Source organism: Sphaerodactylus townsendi, linkage group LG04 (assembly GCF_021028975.2).
Source record: "Sphaerodactylus townsendi isolate TG3544 linkage group LG04, MPM_Stown_v2.3, whole genome shotgun sequence".
In the NCBI taxonomy this organism is placed as follows: domain Eukaryota; kingdom Metazoa; phylum Chordata; class Lepidosauria; order Squamata; family Sphaerodactylidae; genus Sphaerodactylus; species Sphaerodactylus townsendi.
In genome coordinates, this window is record NC_059428.1 from 13,453,704 (window position 1) to 13,478,758 (window position 25,055).

Genomic DNA, 25,055 nt, shown 5'->3' on the forward strand with positions numbered 1-25,055 from the left:
GTGAACTTGTATATAATTCAAATAGTAACTCTTCGACATTTTGGGCAGAAGCTTTGTTTTAACAGGATGCCTTTTTAATCTACACGACCAATCAGAAGTCCTTCTGGACAAACCCTCCACCTGGTGCTTCCTACTAAACGTGCCTGGTGGGCCCCAGGAAATGATGTCAGTGGGCATCATAAGGGGCACCAGGTTGAGAACCTCTGACCTACGGTCTCTGTCAGTTGCACTTCCTACACAGCATTCTCCTTTTTCATCTTTTACATACAGCTTGTTCTTCTGCCTTGCAGCTGCTTGGTATGATGGGCATCTAGAGGGAGAGCAGAGATGTGCAACGTCTCTGCAGTTATTGATACAAATTTTCAAAAGGCAACAGAACCATCAGCTGGGAGTAGTAAATTTGCAAGAATGCTTGTTAGAGCAAGCTAATGTGTGAACTGTGATTGACATTGATAGCAGCTAATGAGCACGACAGCTTTTTAAAGGGAGGGGGGCAGCGTTGCTTTTCCTGTCCTCCCCCCACCTATCAGAAACAACGCACGTCGTGGACTCTAGGAAACACAATCAGAAATTACATTTGCTCATATTCATATTTAAGCCACCTAGAAACTCGTACGCCCCAGCAATCTGTCCATTTTCTCTTCGCTTTTCTTCCCTGAAGCTCAGCGTGACGTACTGTTGTTGTGAACTACGGTTGGCTTGTGGGTGATTTTTTGCTGTTACCAGTTTGAAAACTAGGGCTCTTGACAAACTATGACGCCGCAGGCCGAATCGGGGTCAGCAAAAGTGTATCTTCCTCGGCATCTCATGTTTCTGGTGTTCCACATAATTGGTGACAAGTAGGGCATGTGCATATTTCGCTGTCAAGTCAAAGCTGACTTGCGGTGACGACGAGCAAGAGACATTTGGAGGTGGTTTGCCATTGCCTTCCTTTGGTATTCCTCAGAGGTCTCCCACCCAAATACTTGCCAAGGTCAAGGCTAAGAGCATGTGACTGGCCCAAGGTCACCCAGTAAGTAAGTAAGTAAGTAAGTAAGTAAGTAAGTAAGTAAGTAAGTAAGTAAGTTAGCTATCTATCTATCTATCTATCTATCTATCTATCTATCTATCTATCTATCTATCTATCTATCTATCTATCTATCTATCTATCTATTTATTTATTGGTTATATTTCTATACTGCCCTCCCCCGAAGGGCTCAGGGCAGTGAACAAAGACAGAAATAGAGCACATAGATCAAAAGCTAAAATCCATTAAATATTAGTTAATTTTTGGCTCTATATAAAATAACCCCATCCCATTAAAACGCAGCATTATTAAAGTTACCCTGGCAGAGTGGGGATTCGAACCTGAATTTCCAAGATTCTAGTCCAACACCATAACCACTACACCACCATGTCCCTCAACGACAACAAGAAGAAGAGTTTGGATTTGTACCCACCTTTCTCTCCTGTAAGGAGACTCAAAGGGGCTTACAATCTCCCTTCACTCCTCCCCACACACAACAAACACCCTGCAAGGTGGGTGGGGTTGAGAGAGCTCCGAAGAGCTGTGACGTGCCCGAGGTCACCCAGCTGCTGTGTGTTGGAGTGCACAGGCTAATCTGAATTCCCCAGATAAGCCTCCACAGCTCAAGTGGCAGAGTGGGGAAACAAATCCGGTTCTCCAGATTAGAGGGCACCTGCTCTTAACCGTTACGCCACTGCTGCTTGCAAATAATGTAACAGGTAGTAATTGGGGACAGCATTATCCCAAATGGTATATAATTTATCACCTTAGCAAAGTAACCCAAATGTCTCACAAGCCGTGCTGGAATAAAGGAGGAGGAACTTTGATTCAGCTGCACAGGTTCTCATCTGAGGCATATTTTTTTCCCCAAGACAGATAAAATCTCACCCATTCCCCAGCAGTGAGGAAACTTGTAAAACAAACAACAAAACTGGAGACTGCTGAAGAATTTCTCCTGTCGCACAGTGCTGTGAATGAGAATCAGCCTTACAGCTGCCTGATTCGGCATTTCAGATTAGAACGCTACAATCTCTTTTTTAGAGGAAGCCCGGCTGGCGGCTGATTGACAGGCGGTGATGGTGTGGATCAGCGATAGAGTATCAGGATGGCATGCGGAGGGTCCCAAATTCAATCCACTTAAAAGGACTGAGCAGCAGGTGATGGGAAAGACCTTTATCTGAGACCCTGGGGAGCAGTTGCCAGCTGATAGACCATGATAAAGAGTAGATAAGGCAATTGAATGTGTCTGATTCGTTCAACAAGCATTGGAAGGCCGGCAAGACTGGCGCCACCCACTAACTTTCTCCAAAGTAAGATAGTCATAGCGAAGGGGCCTCTTTTGACAAGGGCTCTTTAACTCTCTCCTCCCCAGAGTGTACAGTAGCAGCTTTGGCAGAGCCTTCTCCTTGTGCCTGTCCAATCCCATTCGCCTGTGTCTTTTATCTTGACTAATGTACATAATAGAAGCATGCATACCGTGTTTCCCCGAATATAAGACAGTGTCTTATATTAATTTTTGCCCCCAAAGATGCGCTATGTCTTATTTTCAGGGGATGCCTTATATTTCGCACTTCAGCAAAACCTCTACTATGTCTTATTTTTAGGGGATGTCTTATATTTGGGGAAACAGGGTAGTAGCGGGTAAGAGCGGTGGACTCTAATCGGGAGAGCCAGACTTAATTCCCCCATTCTTCCACATAAGTGGCAGACTCTAAGCTAAAGAACTAGGTTTGATTCCCCACTCCCTCACATGAAGCCTGCTGGGTGGCCTTGGGCAAGTCACAGTTCTCTCTAAACTCTCTCAGTCCACCTACCTCACCAGGTATCTGTTGTGGGGAAAGGAAGGTGAAGAAAACAGTTTGGATTTATACCCCACCTTTCTCTCCTGTAAGGAGACTCAAAATGGCTAACAAACTGCTTTCCGTTCCTCTCCCCACAACAGACACCTTGTGAGGTAGGTGGGGCTGAGAGAGTTCTGAGAGGTCTGTGACTAGCCCAAGGCAACCCAGCAAGAATGTAGGAGTGCGGAAACACATCTGGTTCACCAGATAAGCCCAAGGTCAGCCAGCAGGTTTCATGTGGAGGAGCAGGAAAACAAATCCAGTTCACTGGATAAGAATCCACCACTAATGTGGGGAAATCAAGCCCGGTTCCCCAAATTAGAATCTGCCTAATCTTAACCATGACACCACGCTGGCTACAGCTTGCCAGCCTCGTTGAGTAGGGCTGCCAACCTCCAGGTGGCTACTGGAGATTTCTGGAGACTACAACTGTCTCTAGGACATTTGCACATGACATTTTTGGACCTCGAAAAAGCATTTGATCGATTGCCACATGCACTTATATGGCAAGCAGTCCAGTCTCAAGGTATTCCTGAAGAGTATGTTTGAGGGGTACAATTACTATATACTGTAAAGCCACCAGTCAAGTTCAATGTCCAGCAGGGATTTCACCACTATTCGCTATAACCGTTGGCTTTCACCAGGGCTCAGCACTCTCACCTCTGCTATTTATTATCTGCATGGATATAGTAACAGCTGATTTACAAATGCCACATTCTTGGACACTGCTTTATGCAGATGATGTGTCACTTGCTAACCAATCACGTGCAGCTCTCCAACAACAATCACATGAGTGGAACAATAGATTAGCTGATTATGGATTAAGGCTAAATGTACAAAAAAAACCAGAATACCTTGAATGTGGCCTTCAAACAGATGGAACAATTCAAATTAGCAGCCAGGACTTGAAGAAGACCACTCAATTTAAACATCTCAGATCCCTGGTCACAGCAGATGGGGGTACCCTACCAGATGCTTGATCTAGGACTAATGAAACATTTCTTCACGCAACATGTGATTGGTGTTTGGAATATGCTGCCACAGGAGGTGGTGATGGCCACTAACCTAGATAGCTTTAAAAAGGGCTTGGACAGATTTATGGAGAAGTCGATCTATGGCTACCAATCTAGATCTCAGATTGCAAATGCCTTAGCAGATCAGGTGCTCAGGAGCAGTAGCAGCAGCAGAAGGCCATTGCTTTCACATCCTGCATGTGAGCTCCCAAAGGCACCTGGTGGGCCACTGCGAGTAGCAGAGTGATGGACTAGATGGACTCTGGTCTGATCCAGCTGGCTTGTTCTTATGTTCTTATGTTCTTAGAGTTAATGCAGCATGGATGAAGTGGTGGCAAACCACATGAGTCCTGTGTGACAAAAGAATACCTGAACATTTGAGGGCAAAAGTATGCACCACAGTTGACTCCTGTTGCAAAAACGGCCCTAAACTTTGACCCTAGGGGCCACCACCCACGTGGAAGACCAAGAAACGGTAGAAAGACAGCATTGCTGAAGACATGCGTGCTGTCAGCCTTACCCCTGAAAATGCCCAAAATCGAGCTATTTGGCGAAGAAAATGTCAGTGCTAACCCCCTCAAGGGGAATATAGTCCAAGAACCGGGCTTTTTGGGAGGCTGGTCGCTGATTGGCACCCCCTCCCCCTTAACCTAGGTCTGTGGTGGCGAACCTTTGGCACTCCAGATGTTATGGACTACAATTCCCATCAGCCCCTGCCAGCTGGAAGGGGCTGATGGGAATTGTAGTCCATAACATCTGGAGTGCCAAAGGTTCGCCACCATGGACCTAGGTGGTCCCCATTACATCTATGGGACCTCTGTTCCCTCTCAGGGTTTTTTTTTAATTGTTTTAAACCGGACGCTGTATATTGTATATTGTATGCTGTATTTTAAGTGATTTTAGTTATTTAATGTTATAGAGTTCTATTTATATTTATATTTGGGGTTATGATTGTGCTCTTCTTATGTTACGTTACTTTATGTTGTACACCACCCAGAGCCCTCCAGGGGTGGGCGGTATATAACTTTAATAAACAAACAAACACAAACAAACAAGAAGGCAACTGTCTCTGGGAAACAGAGATCTGTTGAACTGAAGAAAATGGGAGTTTCGGAAGATGGGACTCCACGGCACCATTTTTCATTAGCAGTTTTAAATCTTACTTAATTAATTGTTGGCATTTGGTCTATGACTGTAAATAAACAATTGATGGATTGACTCCGCTGAGCTCCTTTTTTTCTCCAAATCACACCCTCCTCCAAGTGCAAAATCTCCAGGCATTCCACACACACCCCCCCCCCCGCCCAAGATTCTCCCACCCTATTTGTTGAGTCCCCCTGAGTTCTGATATTACGGTGGCAAGACAAAAGGCTCTCCCTGTTCAGTTTCTACACTCAGTGAATAATTTGAGTAGCCCGTTTCATCCCCCTCTGAGTCAACTTTTTTTCTAACTGAAAATGCCTAGGCTCATTAGACCCAACCTCTTCCATTTCAACCATTCAATACGATTCAAGAGAAAACTACAAAAAAATATACACTCAGACCACGAGATCCGTAAAGTTAAATGAGCAACACATTTTCCAGATGGGAAATATATCACAACTAAATACCACAACAGAAGAAGGAATAACACTGGAAAATCACAGCCTGACAGACCCAAACCCACAACCCAAAAACAATGAGCTCAACCCAAACCGGAATGAAACAGAAGGGTATTTGCTCTTCCACTCCAAACATAACCAGAGGTGGGATGCAGCAGGTTCTCAGCAGTTCCCAAGAGTGGGTTACTAATTATTTGTGTGTGCCGAGAGGGGGTTACTAATTGGGTCTGCTTTTCCGTTAGAAATTCCATTCGGTCCAAAAATCATAAAGTCCTGTTGTTTCCTATGTGACTGGTTAGCGAAGGTAGAAAATGGGAGATAATTCTCCCTGTTGGGCTGTTGTAAAAACATCTTTTAGTAATATGGTCAAGTTCCTTGTTTAAGGAAAGTATCCTTCTTTTGATTTCTAGAAACAAAATTAAGTATTTGAAAGTATTAAGTATTTGACAGGCAGTCAATTAGAGGAGAAGTAGTTGTTTCTGTTGGCAGTAGACGATAGGACATGCTATAATGAGTTTAAATTATGGACAGAAATATACCAGCTGGAAATTAGGAACTGTTTTTTACAGTAAGAGTTTTTTACAGTAATGGAGAAATTATTAATGCCCCGCCCCCGGAATGCCCGCCCCCGCCCCCGCCCCCACCATGCCCCCCCAGGCCCATTGGCGCTACGCCACTGTTTGAATCCCACCACCATGAGAACCGGTAACTAAAATTTTGGGATCCCACCACTGAACATAACCCCTGTATGGAACAAAGAAAATCAATGACACTCAAAGAGGTTACTTCCTTCCAATTGCAAGCAACAAAATGCGAAGGGGACAAGATTATCCAGGACAGGAAACGAGTTTCAGATGGCCTCATATGGACCTGTAGAATTCCCCTGAGATAGTCTTCTAGGCTTGTTGAAACCTTTCTAGCTTCTTATGACATTACTCTGATGTTTTGCTCAAGGAATACTTTCCACATTCGCTTCAAATTCTGCGCTAGGTGAAATACAGCCGCATCCGAAGGGTACAAGGAGGGACTTGAGGTCAGACGCAGGGAGCCCTCTCAGATTTTATCTCCAGCATCTCCAGTTCAAAGGATTCCAGGCACAGAAAAACTAGACAAGAGTTGTGCCTCGTGCCACGAAGGGCCCATCGCCAGATGCAGCAGGGAACAATTTTGCCAACTCGACAGGCAGAAAAGAGTCCCCTGCTTTTGACAGAGATATAATGAGGCAAAATGGGCAGCTGAATCTTTTCAGGGCATGAAGTTAAATTACACCGCCTGGTAATTGCTTGCGGATCCAGCTGATAATAAAAGAGCAGTTCGAGAGACCTGTTTAAAAGCTGGCAAACCGAGCCGAGAAGGTGAATCAGTGATCTGACACGGAATAAAAGAACTTCAAAGCCTGCCGAGAAAATCCACCGGCCTTTATGTCAGCGCCTTCCGTTTGCCTTTAACAATTCTCTTGGCTGTTTCTGTCAGGGCCTCCGAAAATCCCTGGAAATTTCACTTCCTGCTGTTTGCAGCTATTGTTATTCATTGCTTACTGGCATCTTGTTTTTATTAGCCATTCTTATTGTCACTAATCCAGAGATACAATGCACATGACTTAGGTGGGTATCATAACACATGGAGGAAAAAGGTAATGAAGATCGCCCCGGGCTGAGCACAAAGAAATGAATTTTCATCCACAGGCGAAGAGAAATTGGCAAGCACGGCTTCGCTGGCTTGGTGATAGGGAAATGATGACTGCATCAAGCATCCAATTCCTGCCGATCTATACAGGTAAATTAGCTTAGATTTGCATTGGGGCACCCAATGATGACTGATGGAACCGGGATTCAGGAAGCAAGAAGGAGAAGAGTTTGGATTTATACCCCACCTTTCGCTCCTGTAAGGAGTCTCAAGATGGCTCACAAGCGCCTTTCCCTTCCTCTCTCCAGAGCACCCTGTGAGGTAGAAGAAGAAGAAGAGTTTGGATTTATATCCCCCCTTTCTCTCCTGTAGGAGACTCAAAGGGGTTTACAATCTCCTTGCCCTTCCCCCCCCCCCCGCACAACAAACACCCTGTGAGGTGGGTGGGGCTGAGAGAGCTCAGAAGAACTGTGACTAGCCCAAGGTCACCCAGCTGGCGTGTGGGGGAGTATACAGGCTAATCTGAATTCCCCAGATAAGCCTCCACAACTCAAGCGGCAGAGCTGAGAATCAAACCCAGTTCCTCCAGATCAGAGTGCACCTGCTCTTAGCCACTGCTCTTAGCCACTACACCACTGCTGCTCACTGCATCATATGGTAGGTAGAACTGAGAGAGTTCTGAGAGGACTGTGACTAGCCCAAGGTCACCCAGCAGGAATGTAGGAGCGCGGAAACACATCTGGTTCACCAGATAAGCCTCAGCCACTCAGATGGAGTAGTCGGGAATCAACCCGGTTCTCCAGATTAGTATCAACCTGCTCTTAGTCACTATGCCACGCGGGCAATGGGGCCTTCAGCATGGTTGAAGAGATGCTGAGCTGGACCGCACCAATGGTCCATCTAGGCCTTTTCCACACAAGTTGCTTAAGTCACCTCAAGGACATTTTTGAAACCCCTCTTTACTATGATGTTTGTCGGCACTCACCTCCTCCCAGTGTTCCATGGTTCTGTAAATTTTGGTTTTTAAAAATGGTGTATTCGTTGCAACAAGATTCTGATGATCCATTAATTGGTTGTTTTGCTAATTTCTTGCTTAGCTGCCTCATTGATCTTCAAAAATAGAAGCCTTCCCCCAAAGAAAATCAAGGGGGAAGTGAGGGAGAGGAGGGATGCTAAAAAATAGCGGATGGTGGGGGGAGGCTGAGAAACGGCACGGAGGTGAGGGGGAAAGGAATGGGGTAAGGCACAGGCGTCAAACTCGCAGCCCTCCAGATGTTATGAACTACAGTTCCCATCATCCCCTGCCAGCATCATGCTGGCAGGGGATGATGGGAATTGTAGTCCGTAACATCTGGAGGGGCGCAAGTTTGACACCTATGGGGTAAGAGCAGAGGTAGGATCCAGCAGGTTCTCACAGGTTCCCGAGAGTAGGTTACTAATTATTTGTATGTGCCAAGAGGGGGTTACTAATTGGTGATTTTGCCACGTGATTTTTGCCTTAGCTACGCCCCTCCTCTCAGCAGTAGCGCGCAGAACTTGAAGCAGTCTAGCAGGAGGTGCCTGCGCCTGCGTGCATTCGTTTCCCGCCCAAGGACTGGCGCAGCGGCTGTATCCTTGCCACAGCCCCGCCCAGGAATGCCCCACCCCCGGAATGCCCGGCCACGCCCCATCGTGCCCCGCCCAGCCCCATCGGCGCTACGCCACAGTTTTCCACATTTTTGGATCCCACCATTGGGTAAGGGATGCTAAAAATAGCTCTAACTGGGGTTTTAATTGGGTGGGGAAAATAAAACGCTTCCTTGCTCTGCACAGAGGCACGGGAAAATATTTTGACCCTGTCTTGGGAGGAAAAGGTTGCTAATTTAGCATTTTCTTTTTAAAAAAACCCGGGTTGAGCAGAAATAAAACATCCTAAAGACACTTTGGGGGAAAAGCTACACGGAGTTCTTCCCCAAAGCGTTTCTCTTTAATATCCTTTAGGTGTTTTATTTGTGCCGCACAGAAAGGACCACTGTGTCTCCTCTACCACTGGGTTCTTGCCTCAGGTTTTCTTCTTGGCAAGAACACATTCAAATCTGGATCACAGAAAGGACCACTCTGGGGACTTGGGCCTCCTCCCTACGCTGCATCGGGCGTCCCCGGGGTCTTCCTATGCTTGTCAAATGAGTCCCAGCAGAGCACTTATACCGGCCATTTTATACCTCTTTGCTCATTTGCCCTACACTGTTTGACCTTGCAAGCTTTCCTGTCAAACTGCTGGCAGTACATTCACCAGAAGAAAATGTCCACAATACCTCCGGGTGTCCAGACAAAGAAAAGCTTTCATTAAATAAAATACTGCTCATCTCAAGTCCGAGACTCTTATCGTGCTGAGGAAGACGTTGCCCTTCATGCTGACAAAAGAATTAACGAAATGGTTTAAAGCGACTGCTGAATTTGTGAGAGCCAGCGCAGTGTAGTGGTTTTATTTATTTATTTATTGGATTTCATAGACCGTCTCATCCCCGGAGGGCTCATAGGGCTGCCTCATCCCCTCCCCTCCCTTGCATGCCATCCCTTCCTCCCTCCCCTTCCCTTGCATGCCACCCTTCCTCTTCCTCCACTAGGGTGGGTGGGCCATGTCCAGATGCCGGGCCCCCTCCCCCTCCCTTGCATGCCACCCCTCCCTCCCCTCCCTCCCCTTCATTTGCATGCCACCCCTCACTCTCCTTCCCCTTCCTCCACTAGGGTGGGTGGGCCATGTTCAGATGCCGGGCCCCCTCCCCCTCCATTGCATGCCACCCCTCCCTCCCCTTCACTTGCATGCCACCCCTCACTCCCCTTCCCCTTCCTCCACTAGGGTGGGTGGGCCATGTCAAGATGCCGGGCCCCCTCCCCCTCCATTGCATGCCACCCCTTACTCCCTCCCTCCCCTTCCCTGGCATGCCCCCTTTCCTCTCCCTCTGCTAGGGTTAAGTCCAGGGGACCCTAATCTGGCAAATCATGTTTGTTTCCTCCCTCCTCCACATGAAGCCTGCTGGGTGACCTTGGGCTGGTCACAGTTCTCTCAGAACTCTCTCAATCCCACCTAGAAGAAGAAGAAGAGTTTGGATTTATATCCCCCCTTTCTCTCCTGCAGGAGACTCAAAGGGGCTTACAACCTCCTTGCCCTTCCCCCCTCACAACAAACACCCTGTGAGGTAGGTGGGGCTGAGAGAGCTCCGAGAAGCTGTGACTAGCCCAAGGTCACCCAGCTGGCGTGTGTGGGAGCGCACAGGCTAATCTGAATTCCCCAGATAAGCCTCCACAGCTCAGGCGGCAGAGCTGGGAATCAAACCCGGTTCCTCCAGATTAGATACACGAGCTCTTAACCTCCTACGCCACTGCTGGTCCTCAATAGGTGTCTGTTGCGGGTAAGGAAGAGAAGGAGTTTGCAAGGCACTTTGAGACTCTTTATAGTTGAAAAAAGCAGGATATAGAAGACTAGAAGTTGGGGAAGGGGTGGGCAAGAACCTTTCTCCACATATCTACTTTTCTACGAGGAGAGCCTTCTCAAACCAGAGGACAGAAGCAACTCCCCCGCTCGCTACAACCTAAGCACGATTCTTGCGCGAACGAAACTTCAGCGAGGGTGGCGAGGTTCTTGAAGAGACAAGTAAAACATAACCCGCTTATGTTTTTTTTAAGTAAAAAATATCTTTCAAAAGATTAGGGTGGGTGCAGGAAACAAAGCCCGTTTCTCTCCGGGCGGTTGACTTTTATCAAGAAAGGAATTCATTAAAGCATTTTAGGCTTCGTACGTTTCCAAAGAAAGGATTTGCTTTTTTGAAGACAAGGTGACTCCGCAGCAGCCCTCCGTCACATCACCGTTGGTCGGATGGCGGTTTTGCCTGCGAGTGACCCGCTCTCTGCGTGTGAATGTTTGCCTTTGAATATCACAGTGATTCCACACACACACACCCCAGATGTATGCATCTCCCTTGTCACCGCACTGCTGAGGAAATCCTCAATCACAGCTTCCCCTCCTCTCGCCACTGATTTCAGATGTTCTTTCCAGGTCATCGCAAGCCCCATTTCTGAACACTTTCCCCTCAACAGGAAATACTGTGCGTTTTGACACATGCAAGTTAGCCAGGCCCTGGCTTGGATGGCACAAGCTGGTCCAGTCCCGTCAGATCTCAGAAGCTAAGCAGGGTTTTCCCTGGTTAGTACTTGTATGGGAGACCACCAAAGAAGTCTAGGGATGCTACAAGGAATGGCAAGCCATCTCTGGTAGTCTCATAGAATCATAGAGTTGGAAGAGATCCCAAGGGCCATCAAGTCCAGCCCCCTGCAATCCAGGAACACACAATCAAAGCACTCTTTTAAAACTTCCAAACCTTTCTTTTAAAACTTCCAAAGAAGGAGACTCCACCACACTCTGGGGCTTTCCCCACAGACAGAGTTGAACTGGTTTCTACCTAGGTTCCCCTCAGTGAATCCCCACTGCCACCGAGCTCAACGTTGTTTTGTCTCAGCCCCCCCCCCCTCAGAACTGTGACATCCTTGTCGCAGTTATGAACTACACTTTTCTGCCGGAACAAGGTCGATAGCGCTTCGAAGTGGGGAAACATCAAAATGACACCTCATCCATTCAACCAATCACGAGCCGCTTTTGTGCCATGCGAAGAACGGGAGAGTCGTAGCGGGCAGAAAGCGCATGTAACTGTAAACTGTAAAAACTGTAAAAAAAAAGAACGCTCCCGTTTCCCGCCATAACACAAGCGCCAATCATGATCGAGGAGTGAAACAGGCACCAAGATGATCCTGCCCACTTAGCTGGGTTCCAGGGGGCCAACTCAGTTGCTGTGGGGACAGCCTGGAATCGCCCTCCACTGAAGGGAACCGAGTCGACCTTAGCTCCCTTCTGAAGTGGGGAAAGCCTTTCTGAGGTAGTGCATTCCACTGTTGAACAGTCCTTACTGTCAGGAAGTTAGGCCTCTCTTGACTTGAAACCCTCAACAGTGTCACGGTAAGTCAGCTGCAACTTGACAGTCCTTTCCAGTTCCACAAATTGGGTCAGATTTGAGTTTGAGGTCTCCCTGGCCCTCTTATTGTTCAGTTTACACTCAGATTGCTGGAGAAAGAGCTCCATGATGTAGTCCCATGGACAGCTCCTTCTGGACTATCACGTGACTTAGCCAAGGGTTCAGTTGACTTACCGAAACCTGATGAACCAAACAATTCAGGCCAAAACTGGATGGCAATCATGAAACTGGTTCCATTTGGGTTTATGACCTACGTCTTACAATCCAGACCCCTTGGGTGGTGGGACATGGGGGCACTGTGGCACTCCGCCGCCACCTCCAAAGGCCTGCGTCACAGTATGGAAAGCCCAAATAAAAAAACCCCAAACCCCAGCTGGCCAAAATGCTCTATAGGGGATAATGGACACACGCCACAAAAAATGTGGCTACTTTCTCCACTGGCAGGGCTGGGGAATGGCTGCAGCTTCCAGGTTGGGCATTGAGGAGCCAGGCAGCACCTGTGCATCTCCCCGCTCTGCCGGTGCCTTTGCCCCTTGGCCTGGTGGGGTGGGGGCCACTGCTTCAGGTAGGTCTGCCCCTCCTCCTCTGGACTCGGCTCCCCAAATCTGATTTGATTTTGCCACTTGCTAGATTGGTGCCATTCCAAACATTGGTGACCTGACCTAATACAGCAGTTGGCAGCTGAACCAAGGCAACCGGGAATGCCAGGAACTCCAGGGTTTCAATTAGAAACCTCAGAAATCTCCCGTAGTAAACTAGGGGCGTTTCCCCACTTACTTTGGTCCAAAGGTTGCTGCGCGCAACTCCCAGCGCCAAGCATTCCTCATTTCTGGCGCTGCTGCCCGGGCTTCCCCTACCTTAATCACGCTTCCGCATGAGGTTCATCGTGCTACGCCGCTTCAAAAGGCTTCAGGAATGACGCGGTGCTGAGGGGCGCGCGACAGCGTAGCTGCCATGGGGCGGCCGCGCTGTCGCCGCCCTCGTGAGTGGGGAGTGCTGTTAAAATCGCTACTTGAGGAGAGTAGCGCGCGGCTTAAGGTAAGTGGGAAAACGCCCTAGATTGCCCATTTATACGTGATCCATTCAAGAATGTGGGGCTTTTGCCTTTTTTTGAGACAGCCCTACAAAATGCCTGAGACCCCCCCCCCCCCCCCAGCTCAGGTCTACTCAAACTTCACTTCAGTGACTTTGGTTTCTTTATATTTTAAAGTCGTTCCAGTGAGGAAATCTGTGTGCATAAAAACTCAGGAGTTCTTTTCAGCATTTTTAATTTTCCTTCTGCAGGGAAAAAAAAAAATCAAAATAATCCCTTTTTTTAATTCATTAAAAGGAAATCAAATTTCTAATAGGCACATTAAAAAGATTTATTCATCTGTAAAGAGATTAAGTTCCCAACCCGATCCATGTTTCATTTTCCTTTTTTGCCGCAGACTCAACAACTTCCTAAGAGTTGCCACCCAGAGCTTAAAGCGAGGGAGATTTTGGACCCTTCTGCATAATTTTGATCTTTTGTAAATATTCAGAAGAATCAAGGGAGATGGGACGTGTCACTTTGGCTGATGAATAAAGTGAATTTAATAAATATGTCTCTGCCTTACATATACTGCGGCAGATGACTCTTAACGTGCAACTCAGTTATTTCTGCCTGAGACTTCTGCCTTACCTACCCGGTTAGATTAGTTCTTAGAGAGAACAAGAAGTAACAAAGTAATATTACTTTGCACATAAAGAGGGCATCAGAATTCCCAAAGTCTCTCGCATCATCTGATTTTAATCCTTATATGAACCCCTGCAAGGTAGAATATATAACCACAGCAACGTGAGCGTAATTTCCATGAACAACAGAAGTTAACATGACAGTGTGAAATCGCTGGTCTACAGAGGCATAGTGAGGGAAAATGGCACCTGGGGAAAACGCCTGCTCCAAATGCCCCCCCCCGTGCCCCCACCCCCCGGCGGCCTCACCATGTCTTACTTACCTCAGCCAGTGGCGGCGGTCCTGGGCACCCTGGTGGGGCCGGGCTGGGTCGAGGGGTGCCCTGAAGGAGCTGCCTGGTAGGGCCGAGGGCTGGGCTGGGCCGAGGGGTGCCCTGAAGGAGCTGCCTGGTGGGGCCGAGGGCTGGGCTGGGCCGAGGGGTGCCCTGAAGGAGCTGCCTGGTGGGGCCGAGGGGGCTGGGCTACTGCCGGAAGGGGTGCCCCTGGAAGCGAGCTGGCCTGGTGGGGGGGGGCCGAGGGCTGGGCTGGGCCGAGGGGTGCCCTGAAGGAGCTGCCTGGTGGGGCCGAGGGCTGGGCTGGGCCGAGGGGTGCCCTGAAGGAGCTGCCTGGTGGGGCCGAGGGCTGGGCTGGGCCGAGGGGTGCCCTGAAGGAGCTGCCTGGTGGGGCCGAGGGCTGGGCTGGGCCGAGGGGTGCCCTGAAGGAGCTGCCTGGTGGGGCCGGGCTGGGCCGGGCTGAGGGGTGCCCTGTGGCAGCCCCGTCAGGTTGCATCTTCAGCCAGCAGAGGCTCCATAGGGCACCCCTCAGCCCAGCTGAAGGAGCAGCCTGGTGGGGCCAGGCCGGGCCGAGGAGGGAAGGAAAGGGGTCTGGGGGGCAATTTTCCGCCCCCTACATGACCAAACAGTGGCTGCCCGGGAGATTTGTCCCCAGGTGGCCACGTGGAAGCTCTGCCTCTACTGGTTTATCATTTTATGCATGCTGAGAGATGGGCAGGGGAAGTCTTATATTTGACAGGCAGCGTGGTGTAGTGGGCGCAGCGGTAAACTATCATTCCACTCAACTCGGGTTCAAATTCCCACTTCTACCTTGGATTCCATCCCACACATTCTCCTGAACTGCTTATTATACCAAGAACTCCGATCCAGCCTGTTATCTCAAGCTATAGACTCTATGACTGATTATAGTGAATCAGATAAAGTAGTTATGCTTTTAAATGGTCAGGATTTTCATTGATGCCTTATAGCGGCAAAGTTTTTGTCAGAAGTTTGTAAACGGAATGTATGACAAACGCGAAGTCTTTTGCTACTCACTTTTTAAACTGGAACTGTATTTTTATACTATCATGTATATGCCAATAAAGGCTTATTGAATTGAATTGACCTTGGGAAGATCACTGGGTTTCCTGTTACAAACTCATGGCCTGTCCTACCTCACAAGTTCGTGGGGAGAAAATGAAAGCGGGAGAATGATGTAGTGGTGTCGTGGTTAAGAGCAGCGGACTTCAATCTGGAGAACAGGGTTTGATTCCCCACTCCTACACATGAGCAGCAGAATCTGATCCGGTGAACTTGATTTGTTTCCCCGCTCTTCCACACAAAGCCTTCTGGGTGACCTTGGGCCAGTCACGGTTCTCTCAGAACACTGTCAGCCCCACCAACCTCGCAAGATGCCTGTTGCAGGGAGAGGAAGGGAAGGGGATTGTAAGCTGTTTTGAAACTCCTTATGGTTGAGGAAAAATGGGGATAAATCCAAGCCCTCCTTTTTCTTCTTCTCTGGGGAGGCTTCTCTGTGGAGGCTTATCTGGGGAATTCACTCCCACACATGCCAGCTGGGTGACCTTGGGCTAGTCACAGCTTCTCGGAGCTCTCTCAGCCCCACCTACCTCACAGGGGGTTTGTTGTGAGGGGGGAAGGGCAAGGAGATTGTAAGCCCCTTTGAGTCTCCTGCAGGAGAGAAAGGGGGGATATAAATCCAAACTCCTCCTCCTCTTCCTCCTCCTCCTCCTCCTCCTCCTCCTCCTCCTCCTCCTCCTCCTCCTCTTCTTCTTCTTCTTCTTCTTCTTCTTCTTCTTCTTCTCTCAAAAGCACACATACACCACTGCTCTGATGAGCAAAAGGCATATTGAAAGAAATTTATAAGGAAAATTATAAGGAAAATTATATTGGAAAAAAATTATATATTATACAGGTCATTTTCCATACCTCTACTGTTTTGACGATGGAGTGGAGAAAATTCAATCTTGTTCTTCCACTGACTCACTAAATGGCTTTCACCAACTCTCTCTTTCTGTGTCCAGCTCCCCGACTGCAAATCTGGGTCTCGTAAGAACGGCCCACCTGATCAGGTTGTTGCTGTCCTAATGTACATGGAATCCTCCAACGTGCCTGTAACTAAAGCGGGTAGCTTTTATGTGAATCTAACCAAACAACACTCTTCCAGAAAGCTGAAACTCTGCAGCTCCAAATAAATAAATCATACTGATTGCAGGAGCACGCAGAGAGCTTGTGGAGGAGGAAACACACTGATTTACTGTGAGGCGTGGAAGAAGTATAGACGTTCGTGCAAACTCCATTTATCCTTTGAAGTCAAACTGAAAGATCTCCCGCGAAGAATTCTCTTGCGAATTTGAAGAAAAGAGGGGGGCATAGAAAAGAATGAGGCAGAGTTGTCTCTGCACAGATAGGTGTTGACATAAAATGTCACGCTCTACTGGATGATGAATTTTCAGAAAATATTTTGCAAGAGCTTTGCAGTTTGAAGAAGAAAAAGAGTTTGGATTTATACCCTGCTTTCACAGTTGACAGATTTGTTTGCCTTGATATGTGGGGGCTTTAAAGGGTTTAAAATGCCGTCAAGTGCTGTACTTTAAATCTCCTGTCTATTTCTTTTTAAATATTGCAGCTCTATATTTTAGGACAGACGTTTGATAAGGTTTTTTTATATATATGTACTATGGATCGACGCCTGTAATGAATTCAATTCAATGCCCATTTTTCCTCAACCTTTAAGGAGTCTCAAAGTGGCTTACAAACCCCTTCCCTTCCTCTCCCCACAACAGACACTTTGTGAGGTAGGTGGGGCTGAGAGAGTTCTGAGAGGACTGAGACTGGCCCAAGGACACCCGGCAGACTTCAGGTGTAGGAGCGGGGAAACAAACCCAGTTCACCAGATGAGAATCCGTCACTCACGTGCAGGAGTGGGGAACCAAATTCAGTTCTCCAGATTAGAGTGCATCTGATCTCAACCATTATACCATGATGACTCTAAGAAGCAAGAATCTAGCCGAAGCTGATCAGCCACAGTGAGAAACAGGATGCCGAATGAGACAGATCTGGGGTCTGACCCAGCAGGACTCCAACTAGGACTGCCAATAATTAAAGCTAAATCCTTCAAAATGCAGTCCTAAATAAGACAGCCTTCGACTGCCTCCTGAAGATCTACCAGGAGGGGGTCAGGCACACCTCTCTGGGGAGGTTGTTCCATCATTTTGGGGCTGCCACAGAAAAGGCTCTGTATTGTGTATCCACCAACCGAGCATCTCTAATTGGTGAGACAGTCGGAATGGCATCTCCATGCAATCTTAATGCCAGGGTGGCGACGTACAACAGAAAATGGTCCTTCACATACCCTGGTCTCAAGCCATGCAGACGTTTAAAGGAAAAACCAAGATCCTGAATTGACCTCAGGAGCCGATTGGCCAACAGTGGAGTTGCTATAGTATTGGGGGCATGCACTCCTGATAGCTGGCCCAGACCATTAGTCTAGCCCAGAGGTGTAGCTGAATAGGAGTGTGCCAAGGATGCACTCTGTGTTTTCTGCCCCCTCCCCCCACACCCATGCCCCTTCCCCCATGCCCTGCCCCCACTTACCTTTTCCAGTCTGTAGAAAACAGCTTTCTGCTGGAGTAAAAATGGGTCAGGCTGGTGGGGTGGGGCCATGCCTGGCAAGGCAAGGCAAGGCAAGGCAGGATGGCGCAAGGGTGTGGGGGTCAATTTTCACCCCCCCCCAGCATGAGCCCAGTGCAACACATGCCCCCCTGTCCCCTTGTAACTACGCCACTGGTCTAGCTGCAGCATTCTAAACCAGCTGCAGCTTCCGAACACTCTTCAAGGATAGCCCCAAGCAGAGCATATTGCAACAGTCCAGTCTAGATTTAACTAACGCATGGATAACTGGCCCAGGAACAGATGCAGCTGATGCACTAGCTGGTTGTCTAAGGTGACCGCTGTGTCGTGCAGCACCCATAAACTGCAAACCTAGTTTTTCAAAGGGAGTTCAACCCCATCCAAGACCCTGGTCTGCTGGACTTCTAGCCAGATATACTGGAAGGAAATTCCAAGAATAAGGAGCTGTTTTTGTAAATGAAGGAGAGCTAGTGAAATAGGGATGCCAGCCTCCAGGTGAAACCTGGGGATCCCCCTGAATTACAGCTTATCTCCAGACAACAGAGATCAGTCCCCCTGGAGAAAATGCATGCTTTGAAGGACTGTATGGAATTGTTCTCCACTGGGGTCCCAGTCCTCCCCACGCCCCACCCCCAAATCTCCAGGAGTTTCCCAACCCGGATCTGGCAACCCCCGCCCCCCATCTTTCACTCATGGTAGACCCGGCAACCCTATAGTGAGATGACAATGAATATACCATGAGCAACGTACAATGCTTACCAGTGTGGTATAGAGGCCATTGCTTTCACATCCTGCAGGTGAGCTCCCAAAGGCACCTGGTGGGCCACTGCGAGTAGTAGAAAGCTGGACTAGATGGACTCTGGTCTGAGCCAGCAGGCTAGTTCTTATGTTCTTAAGGCCACTGCTTTCACATCCTGCCGGTGAGCTCCCAAAGGCACCTAGTGGGCCACTGCAAGTAGCAGAGTGCTGGACTAGATGGACTCTGGTCTGATCCAGCAGGCTCATTCTTATGTTCTTATGTTCTTCTCATGTTCTTAGAGGATAGAATGTGGTATAGTGGATAGATATAGCGTAGAATGTGATATAGTGGATGCTTGCTAGTGTGGTATAATGGATAGAAGGTGGTATAGTGGATAGAATGGTGGATCAGTGGATTTTAAATCCCCTTGTCTACCATGGAAGCTTGCTGGGTAACCTTGGGCCTGTCACAGATTCTCAGCTTGACCTATTTTACAGGGTTTTTGTGAGAGAATTGAGTTCTAAGTCATTTATCGGTCTTGTATGCCATCCTTCCCCAACGGGCTCAGGTCGGCTTACGACGTTACCAAAATTGTTTAAAGGAAACCAATATAAATACATTTCAGAACACTGAGGCTGAGGCTGCCCAGACATCTTTCAGACCAGGGATCCCCAGTAGGTTTTTATTTGAAGAGAGTAACACTGTTCAGAGGACATATCAGGAGAACAATTTTCTACTCAGGTTACCAGGTTGTGGTTCGAATATTTCTATGAGACGCCTCGATTTGCCAGATTGGTTGGTATCTCAGAGGATCTGATATAGTGGAGCAAGTGGAGTATATATTGGAGGAGCTGCTCCGATGGTTGTGGTTTTAGTAGTATCAGATTCAGGCTGGTATTTCAGAGATCTGATATAGAAAGGAAAGGTATATTGCTTCATGAAGCCATTTCGTAGCCTGGCATGTGAGTCACAGAGAAGTTACAGAAGTTACAGACTTCTCTGTGACTCACATGCCAGGCTACTCTATTCAAGTGGCTTCACCTTTTGACCTCCCAGTATATATACTCCACTTGCTTTCCATTCCTACCATCAGATCCTCTGAAGATGCCAGCCACAGATGCAGGTGAAACGTCAGGAGAGAATGCTGCTAGAACACGGCCATACAGCCCGGAAACCACACAGCACCCCAGTGATTCCGGCCGTGAAAGCCTTCGACAATACAATTTCTAAGTCATTTCGAGACCCAACTGGGGTGCAAACCAGGGTATAAATAAATAAATACAAATGCAAACTGTATTTCAAGATAATTGCTTACTTCACACCAACAACTTCTGCTGTTGTAATCTACAAAGCAAAATGTTGACTCCAGTTGAAGTGGAATCCAGTGCGTCTCGAAAATATCTCAAGATAGCACAACTCCGGATAAGTGGCTCATTCTATCCTCTGACAAAAATAGAACTACCGGTATATGCTCTTGAGCTCTCCATATGCTTGCAAAGAATACCAAGAACAGTCAAACAAACACAAATACTCTCCTCAGTCTCACTACACCCCCATGAGGTAGGCACTGTGATATTACAGCTGTGACATTCAGCGGGGAATCTTCTCCAAGAAACATTTCATCGGCGGGTCAAGTCAGACACTTTTAAATTATAAGGCGGCCCACAATCTCTACATATCAAGTTGTTCCTGTCTTCAATGTATACATTCTCTTTCTTTCTCTTTCCCTGATACAGTCAGACATTATACAGGAGTGGGAATTGTACACAAATAATTTGCTTTCAGATGTAGTGTAATGTCCCCAGGGGAGACCCATATGTCTCCACACAACAGCCACTGGGATGTGAGTGACTATTATGTACATATGGGTTGTCAAGTTGCAACCAACGAACAGCAATCCCAACAAGGGGCTTTCAAGGCAAGCGAGAATCAGAAGTGGTTTGCCATTACCTTCCTCTGCAGAGCCTTCCTTGGTGGTCTCTCATCCAAGTACCGACCTTGCTTAGCTTCTGAGCTGTGATGAGAGCTGTGACTAGCCCAAGGTCACCCAGCAGGAATGCAGGAGTGGCAAAACAAATCCGGTTCACCAGAAAACAGCCCGCCGCTCATGTGGACGAGTGGGGAATCAAACCTGGTTCTCCAGATCAGACTCCACCTTTTCTTAACCACTACGTTATGCTGGCTCTTTTAATAATCTAGAGGTAACTGTTGCATTGATCATGGTGGCAAGGTCAGTTTGGGACAGGTAAGGTGCCCATTGTCTCACTTGGCATAGATGAGTTGCCTGTTTCAACCTGAGCCTCCATTATCAGGGAGGCATCAAGGAGCACCCCCACAACCACCCAGAAAACCCACAACAGCCAGTTGATACCAGCCGCCTTCAACTTTGCCCCTGAAGCTTACAGACCAACGTGGGATGGAGCCCTGGGGCAAGAGCGAAACCCTGATGTTGCTGCAGAACTTGCGACGCTTAATTTTGAGAAAGGAGGGAGGCTGGCTGAGGATTAGGACACACTCTGCCAGGAGCAGGTTGAGATATATCTTACTAAATGAATTGCTGAGACCGAGGCCTCTGCTGTTCCTCTCCTTGCGACAGGGAGCCTGAATTAACGGGTGGGAGACCACCTAAGGAAGGGAGGATCGCTCTGGCACATTAGCAGCAAAATTACTATGCTTTTGTTCTAATAATAGCGTTTTGATGGCTCTTTTAAGCAAACATAAATAGCCTTTGTTCGTTCTGCATGCGTTTTGGAGCAGATGTCGGTGGGCAGAATGAGGGGGAAAGAATGGCTTAAACAAACCAACTCCTTCATCCTGGATTCAGCCATTCAGGATAGTTCTAAACCGAGGTGGGATCCAGCAGGTTCTCACAGGTTCCCGAGAGTAGGTTACTAATTATTTGTGTGTGCCGAGAGGGGGTTACTAATTGGTGATTTTGCCCCGTGATTTTTGCCTTAGTTACGCCCCTCCTCTCAGCAGTAGCGCGCAGAACTTGAAGCAGTCTAGCAGGAGGTGCACCGGAGTACGTGGCAGCCTGCGCCTGCGTGCATTTGTTTCCCACCCAAGGACCAGCGTAGTGGCTGCGTCCTTGCCACAGCCTCGCCCGGGAATGCCCTGCCCCCGGAATGCCCCACCCAGCCCTATTGGCGCTACGCCACAGTTTGAATCCCACCACCATGGGAACCTGCTACTAAAATTTTTGGATCCCACCACTGGTTCTAAATCAGGGCCCATTTGAGGAGAGGCATCTCATAAATTGAAATAGATAAATAATCTTCTGCCAGGGGTGGAAGCTCAGCGTGGACATGTGGCCACAAATTCCACCCTCTAAAGTGGCCATTTTCTTCGTGGGAACTGATCAGCTGTTACTCTGTGGGAGCTCCAGGCCTTCCCTGGAGTTTGGCAGCTCTGCTCTAGGAACCTGGAAAGCTGTCTTCTTTCTCTCCTAAAAGGTAGCCTTCTTGAAGCGTTGTGGGCGGGGAAAAGGTGACATGGTTGCTAGGAGAAACGCGAGTGACACCAAACTGGGCATTATTCCAGGTGCTCAAATGACAAAATCAGAATGCTGGAAGAGAACAAGTGTATGTCCTGGACACTGTGTGTAGCAGACTTCTCTCTGTGATACCCCTCTGAAGATGCCAGCCACAGATGCAGGCGAAATGTTAGGAACACGATCCACCAGACCACGGCCACACAGCCCGGAAAACCCACCACAATCTATGTCCTTTGTTCACAGATCTGTAGTTGAAATTGTGGACTTTCTGGGAACGACCTAAACAGGAATGGAGGATCATGACAAGCAGGGAGTGGAGGAAAAAATAGACCTGGGTTGTTGTGGTTTTACTTTCAGGGCAATTGTACAGGTTATTTCTAGGAAGTGTTGAATGCCTTCATCAGGAAAACAAAAAAGCATACTAATTGTACGTTTGTGCTACTATAAGAATACTATTCCTGTAGCAATTTAAAAAACCCTATCTTTTTTTTCTACAGGGATACAGTGTGATAGCATCCTTTAGGAGCAGCAGTGGCGTAGTGGTTAAGAGCAGGTGCACTCAAATCTGGAGAATCGGGTTTGATTCCTCATTCTGCCACTTTAGCTGTGGAGGCTTATCTGGGGAACTAGATTAGCCTGTGCGCTCCAGCACATGCCAGCTGGGTGACCTTGGCCTAGTCACAGTTCTTTGGAGCTCTCTCAGCCCCACCCACCACACAGGGTGTTTGTTGTGGGGGAAGGGGGAGGGAAAGGAGATTGTAAACCCCTTTGACTCTCCTTAGAAGAGATAAAGGGGCTATAAAGAGATAAAGGGGTATAAATCCAAACTTTTCTTCTTCTCTTCTTCTTAAAGTACTTAGACACACATTTGTCTGGGTTGCAATGGTAGGGTTGTTTGTTTGTTTGTTTGTTTGTTTGCATCAAGTCACAGATGACCTCAGATGACCCTCAGGGTTTTCAAGGCAAGAGACATTCAGAGCTGGTTTGACCTTGCCAGCCTCAGTGTCCTGACCCTGGAATTCCTCAGAGGTCTCCCATCCAAAAACTTGCCAGGGTCGACCCGGCTTAGCTTCTGAGAGCTGACAAGATCAGGCTAGCCTAGGGCTCTCCGGGTCAGGGCTTTTAAACTGCAGAAAAACGAGCCTTGAGCACATCTTAAAGCCTGGCAGTTTTAGTGTAGTATAAACACAGGCAGGCTGGAATCTATTCATTCAGACGCATGAAATCTAGTCTCAATTAGCAGAATGTACATGTTCAGGAAACATTTAGAGCAGGGATCTCCAACGTGGTGCCCACGGGCACCATGGCACCTGGGAAGCCAGCGTGGTGTAACGGTTAAGAGCAGGTGGATTCTAATTTGGAGAACGGGGGTTGAGTGGCAGAGGCTTATCTGGTGAACCAGATGGGTTTCTGGACTCCTACATCCCTGCTGGGTAACCTTGGGCTAGTCACGGTCCTCTCAGAACTCTTTCAGCCCCACCTGCCTCACAATGTGTCTGTTGGGGGGAAAGGAAGGGAAAGGAGCTTGTAAGCCACCTTGAGTCTCCTTACAGAAGAGAAAGGTAAACAGGCATATGGACGGGGTGAACCGGTGGACATTGTCTACTTGGATTTCCAAAAGGCTTTTGACAAAGTTCCTCACCAGAGACTGTTGAGAAAACTCAGCAATGAAGGAATAAGAGGGGAAGTCCTCCTATGGATTAAAAACTGGTTGAGAAACAGGAAACAAAGAGTGGGTGTAAATGGGAAGTTCTCACAATGGAGAGATGTCGGGAGTGGTGTCCCCCAAGGATCCGTTTTGGGACCAGTGCTCTTTAACCTATTCATAAATGACCTGGAAGTAGGGGTGGGTAGCGTGGTGGCCAAGTTTGCAGATGATACCAAATTAGGTAGGGTGGTGAGAACCACAAAGGATTGCGAAGAGCTCCAAGCGGACCTTGATAAATTAGATGAGTGGGCTCAGAAATGGCAAATGCAGTTCAATGTAGCAAAATGTAAAGTGATGCACATAGGGGCAAAAAATCCAAACTTCACATTACACGCCATACAGGGGTCAGTGCTATCAGTCACAGACCAGGAAAGGGATTTAGGCTGCTCTTAGTTGATAGTTCCATGGGAATGTCAACTCAATGCATGGCAAAGCTGTGAAAAGGCAAACTCTATGCTGGGGATCATTAGAAAAAGGAATTCGATAATAAAATCTGCAAAGATTGTCATGCCCTTATATAAAGCAGTGGTGCGACCGCGACTTGGAGTACTCGTGTCCAGTTCTGGTCAGCCAGCATCTCAAAAAAAGGATATTGAGGAGATAGAAAAAGTGCAGAGAAGGGCAAACAAGGATGATTGAGGGACTGGAGCACCTTCCCTATGAGGAGAGGCTGCAGCGCTTGGGACTCCTTTTTTTTTTAGGTTTGGAGAGTGAGACGTGCCTGAGGGGGATAATGATTGAAGTCTATAAAATTATGCATGGGGTAGAAAATGCTGACAGAGAGACATTTTTCTCTTTCTCATACAATAACTAGAACCAGGGGCATCTCATTGAAATGCTGGGGAAGAATTAGGGATCTAATAAAAGGAAACACTTCTTCAACGCTAACGTGTGATTGGTGTTTGGGAATATGCTGCCACAGGAGGTGGCGGGTGTGATGGCCACAAACCTTTATAGCTTTAAAAGGGGCTTCTGGACAGATTTATGGAGAAGTCGATTTATGGCTACCAATCTTGATCCTCTTTGATCTTAGATTGCAAATGCCTTAACAGACCAGGTGATCGGGAGCAACAGCCGCAGAAGGCCATTGCGTTCACATCCTACATGTGAGCTCCCAAAGGCACCTGGTGGGCCACTGCGAGTAGCAGAGAGCTGGACTAGATGGACTCTGGTCTGATCCAGCTGGCTTGTTCTTATGTTCTTATGTTCTTAAAGGTGATGTATAAATCCAAACTACTACTACTGCTGCTGCTGCTGCTGCTGCTGCTGCTCTTCTTCTTCTTCTTCTTCTTCTTCTTCTTCTTCTTCTTCTTCTTCTTCTTCTTCTTCTTCTTCTTCTTCTTCTTCTTCTTCTTCTTCTTCTTCTTCTTCTTCTTCTTCTTCTTCTTCTTCTTCTTCTTCTTC